We start from the raw sequence: 18828 nt of genomic DNA on the forward strand, positions 1-18828 counted from the left end.
CACGACAGGGCTTCAGGACACTTGGATACTACAAACGGACATTATGGAGACATTTTGTGGTTTTATTATGTATTTTTTGAACATTTGAATCCTGGTCACCATTTGCTTCAATTGTTTTGGAGATGAGTTCAACACCAGAGGTTCACAGGGAAAATGTTTTGTGTCCATCAGCATGAGGGTGAGATAATAATGACTGAATTCTCATTTTTAGGTGAAGTATTCCTTTAAGGCTGCGACCTTGCTGGTTAAAGTTCACCAAAGTTGAACTCATCTTTACTCTGCCCTCTGCTCACAATGAATGGATGTAAAGGGAAGACAAGCATTCGCTGGTGTTGATTTCACTCATGTGAGGCCTTTACAGTTTATCTTCCAGATATTATAGTAATGTATTTCAACCCTTAGCTTCTTTAGGGGATGCAGTTTAGCTCCAAATCTTCCAGATTTATATTCAAACTTCCAGGTTTGTGTCATGTGTTTGGGCTGTAACATTTTTCAGGTAATGCATTTCAGCGGCAAGCATTCACACAAATTTTCTGCAGCAAATGCATTTCAAGTTCATGTGTTTGTTTCCTAAACCCAGGGCCAGTCCATAATTTTGGGTTCATTCACTGTGCCCGGGGAAAGCTGGTTCAGGTCCGTTTATGGGATAAATGATTCTGAGCTGCACCGTCGTGTTCCTGAGGGCGCTCCTCAATCAAAGCGGCGGCACAGGAGTCAGCAATAAAGAGCTGTACAGACCAGCACCCAACAGACGCATCGCCCCGATACAGGACACACAAAGCGCACACACTTCTTATTTACAGCAGCAGGTTGAGAGGGGAGCGAGACTCACAAACACATTTACACCAGAGAGCTGCCCGACACCGGCTGCCTATTGTCAGCCTCAGGAGCCGCTGGGGGAGGCAGTAAAGTATGTGCTCGGCTCAAGTTCACCTCAATAACAGAAGAGAGAGTGTGTGTCACTCTCCTGTAGAGCTACAGATGCACAAAGGACAAAAAGTCTGGAGTAAAGGCGTGCACTCCTAGAGGCATTTAAAAGCTGGATAAATGAATAAACAGCAAATAAAATTGAATGCACATCCACTCACTGGGAGGAAATGCTGACTCAGCCGATAGACGGTAAAAGTCATTTTTCACTGAGGCGAGGCGGATCATCTAAATGCAGAACCACATCTAATGTGTGAGACAGACTCTAAAGAATACCAATCACAAGAGCAAATAGCTACAATCTATTTATCTAGTCTCACGCAGATAACGAGCCGCAAGGTTGTAATTCAGCATAAGAATAAAAAGGCAGGTTTCCATGCAGATTCATGCAACAGTCAAGTGATATTTTAGAAATGTTTATAAAACACAATTGCAAGATGACTGTGTTTCCACTGAGCGATGCTCTGTGACTTCTCCTCTGTTGATAACATCCCAGTAACCATGGTGATGGATGCAGCTTTATTTCTATTGCAGCCACCGCACTATCCGTCATTATTTCCAATCCAAGGCCACGTAGGCGTGTTATGGAGCCATGATGGAAAGGCGAGCCCCTTATACGTGGGAGCGGCCACGTGTGAGGGATTTCTGGGAGCTGATAGCCCACAATTTCAAAGAGGAATTGTGGATTCAAAACATCTGAATAGTTCGCTCAACTTTCTCAGAGTTATGTGATGCAATAACAGCTCTTGTAGCTCCTGCTGCATCATGAGGGAGCCAGTTCCTACTGACGAGCACATAGACACAGCATCATGTGACCTAGAAAAGACTAAAAAGGGTTTCAATTGCAGTTTTGCGAAATATGGCTTTTTGGAATCGTCTGAAATACCACCTCATGCAAGCGTGAAAATTGTTTTGTGATAAATGGGAGTTGTTTTTTTTTTTAAATTGACATGTTTTCATTAGGTGTATTTTATATTATAGATATTTGAGGGTTAATTGATAATTTTAGGTTTCTGTGTGTATGTGTGTTTTTATGCTCTTTTTTGTAGTTATTTTGTGTCCCACTGCAGCTCTATTGTTCGTCACTGTGGTCATTTTGAATCTCTTCCCGGTCAGAACATTTAAAATTGTTTGATATTTTGCACATGAGAGCCAGGGGCCCTCGCTGACACTTTGGGCCCTGGAGCCTGTGACCGGTGGGCCCGTATCTGTAAAATGTTTGCAGATAAATTTGGGGAAGCAGATATTTTCTAAATGTTGTCGCATAGCCAAATAAATGGATTGAAACTATTCCACAGAGTTATGTCAAGTTTTTAAATAATTTCTCAGAACATAATCACAACGAGAAAACTGATACACAAACTTCGCCTGAAACTTGTTTTTCTACATGCATGAAATAAAAATCACGCAGGTTTTAAGGCAGCAGGGAGTGGAAGCATCGCAGCGATGTGCCATCTGTACTGGTTTTACAAACAGCCGCTCTGCCTGCTTTAAAACCAGGACTGTGGGTTTATTCGGGACATCTGGTTGTCCCAGTCAGTGGGCGGATGTGCTGTGACCTTTGACCCTTTTCTGACTCAACCTACTAGAGTCGGTGGAGGTGCACCGGCTGGAACAACAAGAGGTAACCGAGTCTCTTCTCTACCTTTAGCTGGCGCTCAAAATACAACCCATCATGCCACAAATAGAGATATATGGTTCTCTGACATGAAACTGCCCAATTTGTCTATTTTTGTGAGCAAATATAAAATCTCAGAGGCACAACTGAGCTCTCAGGGTTTTTTTTGCAGAGTGGAAATCTCTTTTGTGTCGACTATTTGTGGATTTAGTCTCCCTCCCCGCCTCACTGCCTCCTCTGCCTCTTCCCCCAGCTGGAGTGAGTAATCACACCTTCATATCCTGCGGGAGCGAATACACAAACACACACACCAATACCGTTTAACACATCTTTACCACTTCGGCGCTATAAAAAGCAGCCGAGCGGATCTTGGATAATGATGCTGTTTGTAGAAGCTGTTCTGTTTCATTGGGGCTCATATTTGGACCATCTTGATATTAGCTACGCAAAACAAAACACAATGAAACGCACATAAAATTTCACTACAGCTACGTCTCTGCCACAGCGAGGCAAAGTGAAAGACTGAGCGCCGAGAGGAAGAAAACGACTACTCATGTCCAGCTTTACGAGGCGGCTTCAGGGCGAGCTGCGGCGCTGACCGCAGCTGACTAAATCAAACATTTACTTTCCTCTTTATTGCTGCATTGGCCTTTTGCTTTACAGAGTTAGAGGGGCCTAATATGAAGATCTTAATCACTCTGACAGCCCACAAACGAGAGCGGCCCACAATAACGCTGCTCCTGCATCAACAAACGGACCCGCATTTTCTATCAGAACAGAAAACGACATCAGTGGGTTTATTTCTTTATGCGGCGGGTCACAGATCAGAGGTGGGTCTCCAGCGGCACTCATATATAATAGGTTTTCATTCGGTCTGACAGCTCGAGGATCTAATGGGACATTTGCAACACCTCTTTTCCATTAGCGACATCCCGCTCCATTTTCACAGCAGATAAACGAGAAAAGCATTAAGCACGCTGTGGAGTTTCATTTGATTTCACCGAAGCTCTGAAGTGCCTGTTTGAGTATTTGATGAGGTTTAAATTTTGGATTAATAAACTCTTTAAATGCTTAAAAGTGCTGCTGCTCTTTTCAGACAAAATCAAATTCTGCTGCTTAAAATATATTAAATAAAAACATCTAAACTGCTAACATCCAAAGAAATTCATATTAAATCAAAAATTGCGAGGTTTTCGTAGGATGGGCAAGTAAACGGTATTTTTTCCCCTTAGGTACAAGTCATGACTCGTCCTACTCTGTCTCTGATTGGCTCGTACTCTGAGCCTTCATTCAGCCTTTATTTAAATCCCAAGGAATCGTTGAAGAAAAGCCCTTATTTTCAAAGATGCTGAGAGCACAGAAAACACAAAGGACAAACAACAACAGGCCAAATACCATTAAAACGGTTCAGTTCAAAGGCAGGGTAACTGGTAATCATGGTTTTAAACTGCTCCATAATAACTATTGTGTTATATTTGAATGTATGTTGTAAGATATTCCTGGTAGATGCAGCAGAAAACCTAAAAACGTTTTTTCCTAATTCAGTATTTGTCACTTGAACATGTAGAATTATTATTATGGGACGGTTTAATAAAGTGCTGAGGTATGGTGGCATGTTGCTTTTCAAGACTTTAAGCGATGCACATCTCCTCTGACAGATAAAGGCACCAACACCACCTTATCGTATAAAAAGAAACTATTACCAGTAACCAATCTGAGCGCAGACCGATAAACTTTTGTTGGGTAGATTGTGTTATAAGAGTAGCGTGGCTCCTTTAGAGACAGAGAGTGTGTGTGTGTGTGTGTGTGTGTGTGTGTGCGTGTGTTTAAGTCAGAGTTTTCAGTAAATAAATGTTGCTGCTTCTCAGGACCAGCAGGAGCTCGTGTGTGTCGCTGTCCAGCTGCTGGTCAGAGTGAAGCAGTTGACCCGGACGTTTCGGCTCTGGAGGTAAACAAATCTGTGCTGCGCTCTCTGACTCTGAGCTGAAGCAGGAAGGGTTAACAGCTGGTTCAGTTCAGGGTGATGCCTCCTGATTAGGGCTCTGAGGCTACGGAAAAAACTAGAACAAAAAAAACTGTATTTATTATTATCAAAATTCCATATTTAAAATTATGTTACAGAATTATTTTCACTTTAAGCACTTTTTAAAGTCTTGTTTGCCTTGTTTTTGTATTATTTATCTATATTATTATGTTTTTTTAACCTATTTTTGACTCATTTGTGGGTCATTTCGTCTTTTGCCTCTCACTGCGTTCCTCCGATGTTTTTGAAAGAAATCAAGCCAATGTGCTCAGTGTGCAAAGGGTTAACACATCCACAGTGCTGTGACTCGGGACGGTGACTCACTCTGACAAGACAAACTGCAAATTTAATCAGGTAATCTGTAATGTGTAACCGATTACTTTCGAGAAGTCACCAGTTTGAGGCCTCCTAATAGGAAGTGAGTGAGTCTGGCATCTCCCGAATCAGAGGGGACGCTCTCAGCACCTCCGATCCATTAGCAAACGTCCTGCTTCATTTTCACACCTGTCAGAGCGGCTGCTGCCGCGCTGAAAACAAAAGCGCTGAGGCAAATCACCAGGGAGCTCAAACAGAGAGCCTCTCAATTCCTCTTAGGTCTCCGCTGCTCGACTGTTATTGCAACACGCTGCCGCTGCTTTTTTAGGAGATACGGCAGGTTTTATATAAAGCCTCTGGGAAACCAAATCACCAAAAACTTTCTTAATATGTAATTTAAATGCAAAATAAAAAGCATCAAAAATGATCAGACATTAGCCTCAATGCAGATTTGACATATTGTCATTTTAGTTTTTCTCAGTTTTCTGAAGCTGGGCTGATTCGGGGGTGGTTATCCCTCATCCAGATCACGTAATATCGATAAAGCAAATCGAAAATTCAACGTCAGGTGTCAGCTGATACTAATTTAACAAACTGAAATCCCTCAACGCTCCCTTCAGTTCTGTCGATGGAGCGTTACCAGACGTGGCGATGTAGTTCTGGCAAGTCTTCGGCGAAGGTAACGTTGTACAGTTTGTGCAGCACGCCGTGTTTGTGTGTGAAGCTGTTGAAGGACGGGGGCGATGTGCGCTAAGGAAACGGGGGGCAGCAGAGCTCTGAACCAGGTTCACGGAGGAGCTCGAGCTGAAGACCAGAGAGGAGAGACAGTGATTAATGCGGGAGGAGACCAGCACGAGGACGGCGGAGCTTTCAGGTGAGGGAGGCGGTTGATTTGGTCGTAGGTGGAAACATGCAGACTGAGTGGTATTATTGATGGTGCTTTGAATGATAATGAGCTGTCGAGGGCGGCCCGGACTCTTGACTTGGGGGGACGGAGGAAACTATGGAAACAAACTACATCAAACAACCACAGAATCTCTGAGAGCAGACGGACGCGGCAGCGTTCACTCCTGAAAGTGTTCAGGACATTTTGTTAGTTTAAGGAAAACATCGTGTTTTGTCTTAAAATACCTGTTTGTCACTCAGACGTTCTCACTCCGAACCTGTCAAATACGACCGCCCTGTCAGTGCTTTCAGCGTATGAGCCACACACAGAAACAGGACTCATACCAAAAGTGTATTTATCTTCCATGTGCAATCTGTTCAAAGACTTTCTAAACTGTTGAGCTTGGCACCTTGTTTTTTTTACTTATTTACTTTTTGGCAGCTTGTTTTTGCTGTAAAAATGCTAATTTCCTCATTGTGGGACAAATAAGGATTATCATATCTTATTTTTCCACATCCAACTGGAATGTGGCCGGACGGCGTCAGATGAGAACGCGGTCGGACAGAACCGATGGCGTTATCGTACACAGGCATAATGGCAGGACAGCACCAGGTGTGTCCACAGGCAACACGCACAGGTGGCGTCACTTGAGAATCGTGAAACGCTGAAGGATAGCGTCAGGTAACAACGCTGCCGGTAACGACGCTGCCGGTAACGACGCTGCCGGTAACAACGTAATATAAGGAACACGAGTGCACTTAAAGGGAACTTATAGGCCTAACCACCATGACAGTTCGTGCTGGTCGCCATGTGTTGCTGTGTAAACATGAGCCCGTGCTGCTTCCTCCCACCATGTGCATTTGTTGACATCACAGTAAAGGCAGCCCGGAGCGCTAAAAGCTGATGCATAAAGATACCTAAAATTTCAAAAGTAGACGTGGAAGGTCACTGACAGAGCAGCGCCTCGTGGCGAGCTGGGATGAGAACGTGTTTGGTCGCCTTAAACACGGATAGAAATGTTCCGACCTCTTATAAAAATATACTTGCTAATGGTGTCTTCGAACAATCCTGCCTGCTGCTTGATGTCTCTTCATCCACCATCCCCTCCTCCTCCTCCTCCTGCTCCTCTTCCTCCTCCTCCTCCTCCTGCTCCTTCTCCTCCTCCTGCTCCTCCTCCTCCTGCTCCTCTTCCTCCTGCTCCTCCTCCTCCTCCTGCTCCTCTTCCTCCTCCTCCTCCTCCTGCTCCTTCTCCTCCTCCTGCTCCTCTTCCTCCTGCTCCTCCTCCTCCTCCTCCTCCTGCTCCTCTTGATGAGAAACTCAGCTTACATGAAATCTGACCTACATCACTTTAGAGTCATTGATATATGTTTGAAACACACAAATGTAACGTATCTGTTGTTTGCAGAAACATTTTATCATGTAGGCTGAAGTGAAGGAGCATGGCTCCACAGACTGTTTGAAACAAGTTTTTTAAATAAATGCCTCTCTGCCTTTTTTCTGGGATCGTATTGGAGCATTGGCAACTCTAGACACTGAACTGTAGGTGGAAATGAATATTAAGAGCCTGACTCTGGCAGAACTTCTGTAAGTTCCTCGCTGGGCAACAAAAACAAACACAATCAACTCCCTTCAGTGAAAATCAGGACTGCTGTGCTCCTGCTCTGAGCCACCAGCTCCTCCAGCCGGTCCGAGAGATGGTGAAGGCCACCTCCTCCAGCAGGAGTCTGGCATCATGCAGCGGGCAATATGTCTGTGTGTGTGTGTGTGTGTGTGTGTGTTTGTTACTGTGTATTTGTGTGAGTGTGTGTTTGTGTGAGTGAATGTTTGTGTGTTGTGTCTTGTGTGTTTGTTTGTACGGTTCAAACTCCATCCCAAATCCTCCCCTGACCTTGTGTGAACCCTGCCTGGTGACACGCAAGACACACACACAAACACACACACACACACACACACACACACACACACACACACACACACACACACACACACAGGGATGCCAGCCTGTTACATCTCACGCTGAGTGCAGTTGGAGGACAGAGGACAGTTAGTTTCCTCTCTGACTGTACGAGACATCGGTGTAAATTTCGGGTGTATATTAAGGACAGCAGCAGAAGCATTAACCCTTTGAAATCTGAGGCAGCATCACTTTTCTTATGGTGCTTTCAGGTGCCTTTGGAAAGTTTTTAAACCTTAAAATCCCGAGGAAACTGATGCAATTTCTTTCAAAAACGAGCCAAACAAAGGCGACGAGCAACCTGGTGCCAAATGTTACACAATTTGAAAGAAAGTAATGGATTTAGAGAATTACTTTTAAAAAGCTGGGGAAATATCCAGTAAGCTATATTTCTAATTATCATAATTATACTTTTAAAATGATATTACAGAATTATCAGAACATTTTTAACACTTTTTTTCTGGAGCATTTCCTTGTTTTTGTTGTTTTAGAGAAAGCTAAAATGAAAATGTCGACAAAAAAAGAAAAAAGCTCGGAAAAGATATATTTATAGTTCTCATAATTACATATTTAAAGTTATGTTACAGAATTATTGCCCCTTTTTCTTTCTCCCTCTCTTTCATTTTTTAATAATGATTTACTAAATTGTTTTTCTTTTTTCATGCACATATTTGGGCCATTTCTTCTTGCAAAGCTCATTGCCTTCTTCCCATCTTTTTAAAACAAAATCATGTTCATGCTTTTAGGTTTCAAAGGGTTAAAGCAGCAGCAGCAGAGGACTTTTATTTTTACAGAATTAAAAACATTTACACAATAAATTCATGCAGAAGAGGCACAATGTGGTAAAATGCTCAAATCTCCCAATGTTTGAACAAAACCTTCGCTCTTAGACAGACGTGGTTCAGAAACCGCATTCAGTATGAAAGGGAATCGAGTCAATACGTGACGAGTTTTCAGATCTGAGTGGATCCATAACTCGCTGAGTAAACGGGATTTGGAATCATATTCACTGTTATGATATTTTAGATTTGCGTGTTGCTGTAGAGGTTAAAGTGCTTCACTTTTCACGTCCCAACTAACCTTAAATGTGACAGAGAGGGCAAAAGAAGACGTGTCCCTGCAGGCGCAGTGTCCCCTCAGCAGCCTCTAAGCAGGACTCTGCTCCCTAAACACAATCTCCATCTCACCGTCCAGCTGCGATTAAGATTTGTCTTTTTTGAAGAAATGCCAACATGCAGGTCGTCACATATCGCCGCTTTGTCTTTCTCGTCTACATAATACGCAGCTCCTGCAGCTGCTGTTGACGTTTTAGGATGCTGCTACCAATGTCAGGATGTCAACAAAAGTACACGGTTCATTTAGAAAAAAAACCTTCTGGCTCTAGATTCATACTGGAAGTGAACTCCGGCCTCCCAGCTCAAAGTCTGGAGTTTTTCAAACCCTCAAAAGTAGATTATACAAATAAAAAAAGTCGATCTTCACAGCAACATCAGATCGGTAAAAATTCAGAGGCAGACTTCCAGACGTGTGGTGTAAAAATAGACCTCACTGGATATTTCAGTAAGAACTGAGGGAAAGATTTTGGAAGGACATCTCCCTTCATATCATTAATGGGGAGAGAAAACCCCACGGCACGACAAAATAGCACACATTTTGGAAGGACAACCTCCACATACAGCTGAACAGTGCAGAAACATTTTGGAAGGACAAGCGTCCCTCGCAGCGCTAAAAGGGACATTATGGAAGGAGGTCAGTCTTCTCTCAGAGAGGTCAAAGGTGACGATGTCAGGATATCAGGAGAGTGCTTAAATAGAAAAAAGCTTTGGATACCTCCTTATGAAGCTGTACAGGAAACAAACTTCAGGGGCCACTGCCCAAAAACTACACGACAGCCGAAAAAATACTGCTGAAATATTTGAACTATTTAAGTAGGAGGCCCGCCACGGTCCGAACATCTGCCACCCGGGGCGTGTCTCGGCCTGAACCCTGACAGAAACACAGCTCTGTAAATATAAAACCCAAAATATGATGAAACTATAGAATAAAAGCAAATGCCATAATTTTTCTGCTCAAACACAAAACGTGCCTCAAAGCGCTCTTCAGTGCGCACAGTTCCTGATCGTATCGAAGAATGAATCCCAAATAATAAAACATTTTGAGAATCTTCATAAAAGCTGCGCAGGCGGATTTTAAGAAGAAATTTCTCCTGAAGAATGGTTGGTGAATAAGGCCAAATGTTTAAATTTAACTCTTTATAACCTGGTTAAACAGCAGCTTTCTTGTGCTGCGTTCAGACGCCTCTCACGAGCTATTTTATCTATCTTTGAACCCGGAGCGGATTGGTTTGATTTCTTACTAAAACATGGAGAAAAAGGGAAAAACCCAACTTGGCAAGAAATGTCGCGAACTGTAAGAAATTAGTAAAAGGTGAAGAAAATGACCTGAAAATTTGTTTTAAAAAAAAACCCCAAAATGATCAAAAACTAGGGAGAAATATCTAAAAAAAAAAAAAAAAAACTATATTCATAATCATTACAATTATACATTTAAAATTATGTGTAATTTTCTTGAGACTTTTGACTAATTTCTTGCTGTTTTGGGGTCATGTGTTAAGTTGCTTGTTGCTTTCTCTCTATGCTTTTAAGATTATAAATCAAACCAGTTTGCTCTGATTTTAAAGGGTTAAGCTCTAAAAGACGAGGATGAAACATTAAAAGTGCTGTAGAGAAGATGCAGAAGAGACATCAAGGTGAATCATAATTAATCCTTCAATTGATAACAAAGCTGTATTAACTGATGAAGACACGATATGAAGAGGCAGCCTCTGCAGTATTACCTGTAGATTTCGGATATCACATAATGCAAAACTAGATATTGCTGGATGTCATATTGCCTCTTGTGTCGCGAGCTCATAAAACTCATAAAAACAGACACCATATATATATATATATATATATATATATATATTATACCTATTCATATGCTTTCCACGGATGCCAATGACAAAAATAAAAATAAAAAAAAGCTACTGTATGCCAACAATGGCCCCATCGCCATGGCAACGGTGGGTGAGTCACCATGGCAAATACATGACACTGCACTTACTGAACCCTATAGATCCTTTAACAGACATGCAACTTCACATACTGCTGTCTGTCTGCTCGGATCCACAAGTGTGGAAAAAACACACTTTGACTCTTTGTGGAAAACTCTTCCCCTCTCACACACACACACACACACACACACACACACACACACACACACAGAAGCTGTATTTTGAAACACACACTAGATGCTTAAATGTAGGAGATGACTGCAGCTACTTACAGGTGTGCCGGGTTGATAAATCCACTTGTTTCTCTTCTCGCCTTCCTGCTTTCTGCTTTCTCTGACTCCTCTAGCGAGCGGCTGAACAGCAGTCCAACCCGGCAGACGAGAAGAAAATCATAGCCTGTCAAACGACTTGAGATCCACTCACAATGTACTCTCTCTCTCTCTCTCTCTCTCTCTCTCTCTCTCTCTCTCTCTCTCAGCTTCGGTACCTTATTCTGCCTCTCTCCCATCCTCTGACCTGCTCTCAGTCTCCATCTTTCTTTATCTCTCTTCTCACCCTCTCTCTCTCTCTCAGCCATCCACCCACCCACGGGCCAGTCTGCAGCAGAGAGCGCCTCTCCACTTTTTGCAAATGTTTGAGAGAGTGCATACAGTGAGGATACAGCGAGGTGTGCGCTCTAAAGATAGCCGTGTACAGCTGACGTGACGATAAAGACGTGTGACAGCAGAGCTCACATCCCGAGGCCGGTGCCCACGGAGAGCCTTGAAATCCACCGTGTGATGTTTGTGTGGACATGAAAGACAGAGAGAGAGCAGACACCGGAGAGGACGGGGAGAGAGGACCAGCAGGCTGCCATCCTCTGCACTCCCTCTGGACAGACGCAACACCTGGTTTCACCTCGATAACCCTTTGAGACCCGAGCAAACTGGCTTGATACCTTTCAAAGACATGGGAGGAAAGCATTGAACAAAAAAAGAAGACACGACCCCCGAAACTAGCAAGACATTAGTAAAAATTGAACTGAACAAAGTACTCGGAAAAATATCAAAAATAGTTAGAAAAAAACAAATAATAATTTAAAAAATTTAAAAAGAAAGAAAGAAAAATGAAAAAGTAAAAAAAAGGAAAAATTTTGGAAAAAAGTTCTTAAAAATCAGAATAATTTTGGAACATATTGTGGGTTTTTTTCCCTAGACATTTTTTCCTTACTTAAAAAAATCAACTGATTTCTTGCAATATTTCTGACAATATTTCTGACAAAGTCAGGTTCAGGTTCACAGGTTTATCTGTAACAGCAGATACTTTGGCTGAAATGACAGACTTTGACAGAGCCGGTCGTTCTGCATTAAAGCTGCAGGAGAGACTGAACAGTCTGCAGGTTCCTCCTCCTCCCTCTCTGCTCCTCCTCCCTCTCTGCTCCTCCTCCATCTCTGCTCCTCCTCCCTGCCTCCACAGCACCTCCCCTGCATAGAGGAGGCCGTCATGCACGCGCAGCCTCGTAACTACGGCAACCAATGCAGCCAAAGAGACGACACGCAAGAGAAAAGAGCGAAACACAAACAGAGCTAGAAATAGCGTGTTTTAATATAACTGTTGCTGGCTACATTTTAGCTCGAGACGTGGTCTTCATTAAATTATCTGTGTATTTATGAATAAACTGTGCGTGTGACGCCGGTAACGTTTCAGTGTTTTAGCTTTAGCTCTACGGTGAACTGTTTAACGTTAGTTAGCACTTTAGCTTCTACAGTCAGAAAGAAGTTTGTCTCGTGAATGTCTCTTGAATGTTGGATGTATGAATGTTGTCTGTGATGATTCAGGTGTTTTGAGAGCGTGACACTGGACTCCGCTGAAGAAACCCACAACTGATACTATGAGCAGACGGGGGGGGAGAGGAGGGAGCCGGGCGTCCCGTGGACCAAATACCGAGGACTTTGGCCTTTGAGGAGGGAGCCTCGCGCCTGACAGGGGGTCTGCAGCCGACCCTCCAGAGGCAGGAGGACAGCGGACTGTCCCGTCATGTGACATGGCAGTGTGGGACCTCACAAGTGGTTATACTAGGCTGATGTCTCCGGTCAATTCTTTACTGATGTCCAGATCCTCATTGACAAAACTACTACAGTTACCCCTGTTACATGTAAATACTCTGAGTACTGTACTGTAGAGTACTGTAAATAGTTTGTTTTAGCCAGCTCTTATATCTCCACATTGCTTTAAAGTCCATGTAAAGTGAATTCAGAGATTTGTTTCAAAACACTTTATAAATGTTGGAAACCGATTGTTGAAAACATGTCACAAAGACCCTTTACTACAGAGTACTGAACTGTGGAGTTAGACGGTGACTGTTTTTTCACCATTTTCCTGTTTTAAGATGTTTTGGGTGGGGCACTAAAAGTGTCGGACAAACACAATAAGAGCAGAGGGGACATTCGGAGACACCAGCGGAGGACGAGAGCAGAGAATTTATTTTTTTCATTGCTGGTGGTTGTTTTTCTGCCATTGCAGAGCAACATTGAGAGCAATATGTTTCAGCTTCATCAGGCTTCACACACAAGCGTGAGGCTCGCGCCTCCTGCAGACTCTGACAGTTTTGCTGTCTTGTAAGCTCAGTGCAGCTCCACTCCGCGACATGGATCTTAATAAACTTGGGTACGACATCAAGTTTGATGTATGCAGACTGTAGGATGACATCATCTGCTGAATCACAGACTACGACCTGCATCCATCCTCTTGTAGTGGTGGAAGAAAAATGTACAAAAGCATGAATCAAGGCCTGACTGTAGCGCTTTTTATGTGTGGTGAGAAAAGTCTGAAGAAGAGGAGGAGGAGAAAATGGACGCTGTCGTGGCGAGAAAAGAGGCCAACTTGGCACGCCAGTTTTGCAACGAGAGCTCGGAGTATTTATTAGCATCTACTAGCGTACAGCAGCGCCGTGCCGATCAGGGCGTCATTTACTCTGTATTTCCGTTGGTTGGTCAGCAGACGTTGGTCGTATCAGCTGTCACACACTGAGAAGGTCATCCCAAATTTGTGACTCTGTCAAAGGCTGTCTTTGATCGCAAGACAACAGCTTTGATTGAAGCTCTCTCACTGTGCGACGCAGGACCACCGTTTCAGAGCCACGACCAGAGAAATCAGCACCTTTCTGTCACAATGGTCGTCTTTTGTCTGAGACAGCTCGAATCCTAATTTTGGGCTAATTTACGACCCAAAGTTATCGTGGTTGTTGAAATTAGCTGTAAAGACCAAAACAGTTTTTTTTCGACCAGGCTGTAAACACGATCATTTCTACTGTAAAGCTGGACATTTTAACACGGAGGTCTTTGGGGACGGACTCTGTTTTGGAGCCTGTCTCAGGTGGACATGAGGGGAAAAGCAGTTTTTAGCACGTCCGGCTTCATTTCTCCCCTCGGAGGTGAGCGCAACATTGATAAACATTCAGTCACGCTTTTTTTCAACCTGATGATGTACCAGCTACCTGATTCATGTCAACTGAGTCACTGATTATTTGTGTCAAATCCAACTCTATTATCCGGCAGATGATGGGCAAACTTTCTAATTCACAACCGTTTTAAGCACGTGCTCCCGTTAACACAGGGACTGATCTGTTTTTAGGACAGAAAGTAGTGCCACGGCTGCATAAACGTCCCCTCCGCAGTCATCTCCTCACACACACAGAGCGGACGCACAGCGTGAGAGACAGACACAGAGTGAAGTGTGTCAAAGGCCAGACCCAGAGGTGGCGTTTTAACACCGTGCTGTTAGCTTTACTGCACAGAGCTGCCAGTCAAACTGTAGAGAAAATGACAACACGGGCCTGCAGGGGAGCAGGCAGACCAGATAGCTCTCCGTCACATACTGCAGATATACAGCAACGCTGACAGTCTGAGTCCATGAGACATGTCCAAATGAAATGTTCAGTATCGTCATGAATCCATCAAAGTCCTCCTCAGCTGAGATTTGCCTCGTACCGAAACTGTGGAATACAACGATTAATAAGATATATCACTGATTCTGACAGCCTTATCTCTGGAAAAATGGTCATATGTAGTCCTTCTTTGCTCTGCTCTCAGTCTCCACCAGTGTCCACTCTGCTCTTATTCTCCGCCGGTGTCCCCTATGGTGTCCCTCCCTCTCATTAATTTCCTCCGCTGCTCTCAGTGGGCTGCAGACTGCTCTCTTCTGGACTGAGATCTCACGTCGTTCCTGGAATCTGCTGGAGTCACTGTTTGTCCGAGTTTGTCCCACTTTGTCCCACTTTATGGGTTACAACCCTGAGGGCTCCCATCAGACTGGTACCACTGCTGCCTTTACCTCCCAGTCCTCAGTCTGCTTTTCTTTGCAACATTTCTGTAGGATTTTGCTTTTTAATCATACAATTCTGGGTTTCATTGCACCAAAATGATTAGCTTTTCATCGTACAGATCCTCCATGTTTTCTCCTTGTGTGGGAGCTACGCTACATCCGGTATGACGTCTACCATTGCCAGTATTCTCTGGCGGCTTCGCCTAACTGAACCATCCTGCTCTCATTCAGTGAAATCCAGTTTTCCGTCCTCTGCTTCCATGTGAACGCAGCATCATTCTGGCTGAGCTGCAAACGTCCACAGTGTCTGCAGAGGATGCATCTTCTATCCGTCACTCTAAAGGACATGCACACCAGACTGAAACCAACATTAACAGACATTTCTACTAACATCCGTCTACTGCAAAGTTTTGTCCTCAAACAGCCCTGCCGACCACACAGCAATTATCTCCAGACATTACAGTCTGGGCCGCAGTCAAAGGAAGAATCCCCATTAAACCACAGAACAAGCAATCAACTGAGAGCATCTTTCATTTCTTTCAATCATCAATATTTAATTGTGGATTTAAGGAAAAGTGTTTTTTGATGCCACATCGCAAAGAGCATAGCAAAGTAACTACAGCTATTTTCCTTTGAATGATTTTCACAGATTTTTTTTTATATGGAAACTTTGAAGCACTGAGGGATTCAATATCTCTTTTTTGTTTCAGCCACTTCCTCTCCTTCCTTCTGACAGTCACCAGAATGTAACTTGACTTTTCTGTCTCTGTGTCCGCTTTCATTTAAATATCTTTAAAAGATCTACATTTTTATATAAACACCACAAAGACAAGTTTCACTTTTCAATGAGCACATTGTGATCGGGCTCCCTATACATGCACAAGCACAAACAACACATGAATTAATTACGTTTGACCACATGGCTTTGCTTTCACAAAGTCTCTTATTAGTCACTGTGCGTGTGTGCTTCTCTACACGTGTGTATGAACATGTGTGAATGTGTATGTCAGCTTGTGTATTTGTGCAACAGAGTGGAGACAATGCAACAATGACTTGTCTCACGCCCTGCTGCCTTTTTTTTACCTCATCTTACACTAAGTGCTCCATGTTTGCGTGTGTGCATGAGTGTGTGCATGTGTGTGTCCATGAGTGTGTGCATGAGTGTGCATGTGTGTGTGCATGAGTGTGTGCATGAGTGTGCATGTGTGTGTGCATGAGTGTGTGTGTGTTTTGTGACAAACACTTCACTGACCTGTAACTGATTACATGTGTTGACTCACAGCATCTCCTGATCGCTTTAGCTTCATTAATGACGGATGAGTGTGTGAATGTGCTGCAGCCTTGAGTTGGTTTGGTAATAACTGGCGGGTTATCTTTGTTCCTGCAGTGTGGGTGGCAGAGTGACATTTTTGTCTTTGGAATTTCGATGATGATGATGTTTCTTTTGTGTGTTTTTCTGCAGCTAACTCTGCTCAATACTTCCTCTTCTGTGTGTTAAAAAACACAAACACTGCTTTCTCCTGTCAGAAACTGCAAGTAAAAACCTGACATGGATCTACAGGCACTACAACATGGAAAATATATGAAATATATTTAACATTAATCAGTGTTCATAACCATTTTTATCAATAAATGTTCGTGAATCTGAGGCAAATATCCAAGACCAAACATTCTCTGAAACAACCGTCGATACTAAAGTCAGAACACAATAATAACTGGATATTTAAATATAACTACGATTGATTGTTATTAACTGTATAAGAAGGGAGATGATGGTGCATAAAGGCATGTAAAAAAATTTAAGCACTGGGGAGGGAGTTATTTTGGCTCATGGGAGGAGCACCTTGCTTTGAATGACTGTATTTTTTAAAGAAAAACGATTTTTAAAGAAAACATCCCCTTGAAACCTGCCGGTGCATGGTTGTTCTCTTTTTTGTAATTTTTAAAGAAAACATAAAACATATTTTTGGCAATTTTTCAAGACTTTAGATTTTTTCTTTAAGATTAAAACTTAAATAAAAAAATATAATTTAAGTTTAAATTTTGTGTTTTAATTTTAGGTGATTTTTATAAAGAAATAATTTTTGCCAGTTTTTCTCTTTACATTTTTTGCCAATTTTTAAAGAAAATATTTAGCCTTTTTTTGAAATACTGAAAAGATAGCATTTTTTTCTTTAAAAATATTTTGCAATTTTTTGAAGACAACATATGAGTGATTTTCTTTTTATTATTATTTTTGGCGAATTTAAAATAAATATTTTGGCTTTTTTCTAAAATATGCCTTCCAAACCTGCGCACCGTTCATCACCACACAAACCCTGAATAACAATAAATGTACCATGAACTCCACTTCGCATAAAAATGTCAAACATCTTTTTGCTCAGGGGTGTTAATACCTCACAAATGAATAATGAATTTACAATAGATAGTTTTGAGGGTTTTTTAAATCATGAATACAAACTGGCTTTCAGCGCTGAGCTCTGAAATGTCTGTTTGGATTCACTTTGTCTTTTCTTCTGAGCAGACGCAGAAAATGTCGTCGCATTGTAAAGCTAAAAGAGCTGCATGGGGACAACTTCCCCGCCCTCTGCCTCCTCCTACAGGATGTCATTTTCTATCATTCCCCCCTCTACCGTTTCTTTCTCCTGTCTCTCTCTCTCTCTCTACACACACACACACACACACACACACACACACACACACACACACACACACACACACACACACACACACACACGTGTCCATCCACTTGTCCACACATTGCACAGCAAAGAAACGTCCCCCTCTGCATTTATCACTGTCTTCACATCCCTCCATCATTGTTCACTTGTCACCACTGACTCTCCTCTTTCCTTCCTGTTCACACATCCATCCCGCCCACACAGACACACACACACGCACACACGCAATCTTATCTACTTTGACATCAGCAGTAAGAGATGAGAGAAGGAGAAAATTAGAGAAAGAAGACAATGTGGGAGAAGGAAGAAGCAGAGAAGTAAAGATGTGTTGAGATAGAGGAGAAGACGGAGACAGAGGGACACAGATATGGATGAATATGAACAAAAAGTCCAATCAGAGAGCTGGGTCCTGGAGGAGACGTAGTTTCAGCTCCTGAGACAAACTCTACCTCCACACTGTCTTCCCTTTCAGTGTCTCTCATTCACCTCTTTTCACATCTAAACTTGTTCTGAAATGGACTTGCATTTGTATCGCGCCTTTTTAGTTTTCCAACTCACAGTGCTTTTACACAGCCACATTTACCCATCCTCACACACACACACACACACACACACACACACACACACACACACGCACACACACACACACACACACACACACACACACACACACACACACACACACACACACACACACACACACACACACACACACACACACACACACAATACTTGGATCAATATGATCCAAGTACTGATGCACTGATTTACTCGCCATCGATACTCCGTACTTTTTCATTTCTATACAAAAGCTTTTTGAAAAATACATTATTTAAAAAATCATAATTTCCTAGCTGAATATTTAAATATATCCAAGACTGTTTTTTATTTATAAGAGAGGCGAGTGTGGTGCAAAAAGGGGGAGGCTTGTCAAAGAAGGGACTTTAAATGGCTGTATTTTGTATTTAATTTACTGCAGTTTTTTTAAGAAAAAATATACCCTTGAAACCCACAGATCCACGGCCTTTTGTTCCTTGAATTCTTTTTTTTTTTGGCAATTTTTAAAG

At 42.6% G+C, this 18828-nt stretch overlaps 1 protein-coding gene across 12 annotated transcripts in view; it reads right to left on the minus strand.

Moving 5' to 3' along the window:
• LOC121948924 (dedicator of cytokinesis protein 3-like) overlaps positions 1-18828 on the minus strand; it is a 240599-nt gene that overhangs the window by 78383 nt on the left and 143388 nt on the right. Inside the window, exon 1 of one of the 12 annotated variants that reach the window (XM_088070870.1) lies at positions 11051-11316. The exons of the other annotated variants lie outside the window; for them this stretch is intronic. The gene's annotated coding sequence lies outside the window, so the exon portion shown is untranslated. Of the gene's footprint in view, positions 1-11050; positions 11317-18828 lie in introns of those variants that run through there. 12 annotated transcript variants of the gene reach the window in all.

Source organism: Plectropomus leopardus, chromosome 2 (assembly GCF_026936395.1).
Source record: "Plectropomus leopardus strain MGB_pleo_1.0 chromosome 2, ASM2693639v1, whole genome shotgun sequence".
In the NCBI taxonomy this organism is placed as follows: Eukaryota; Metazoa; Chordata; class Actinopteri; order Perciformes; family Serranidae; genus Plectropomus; species Plectropomus leopardus.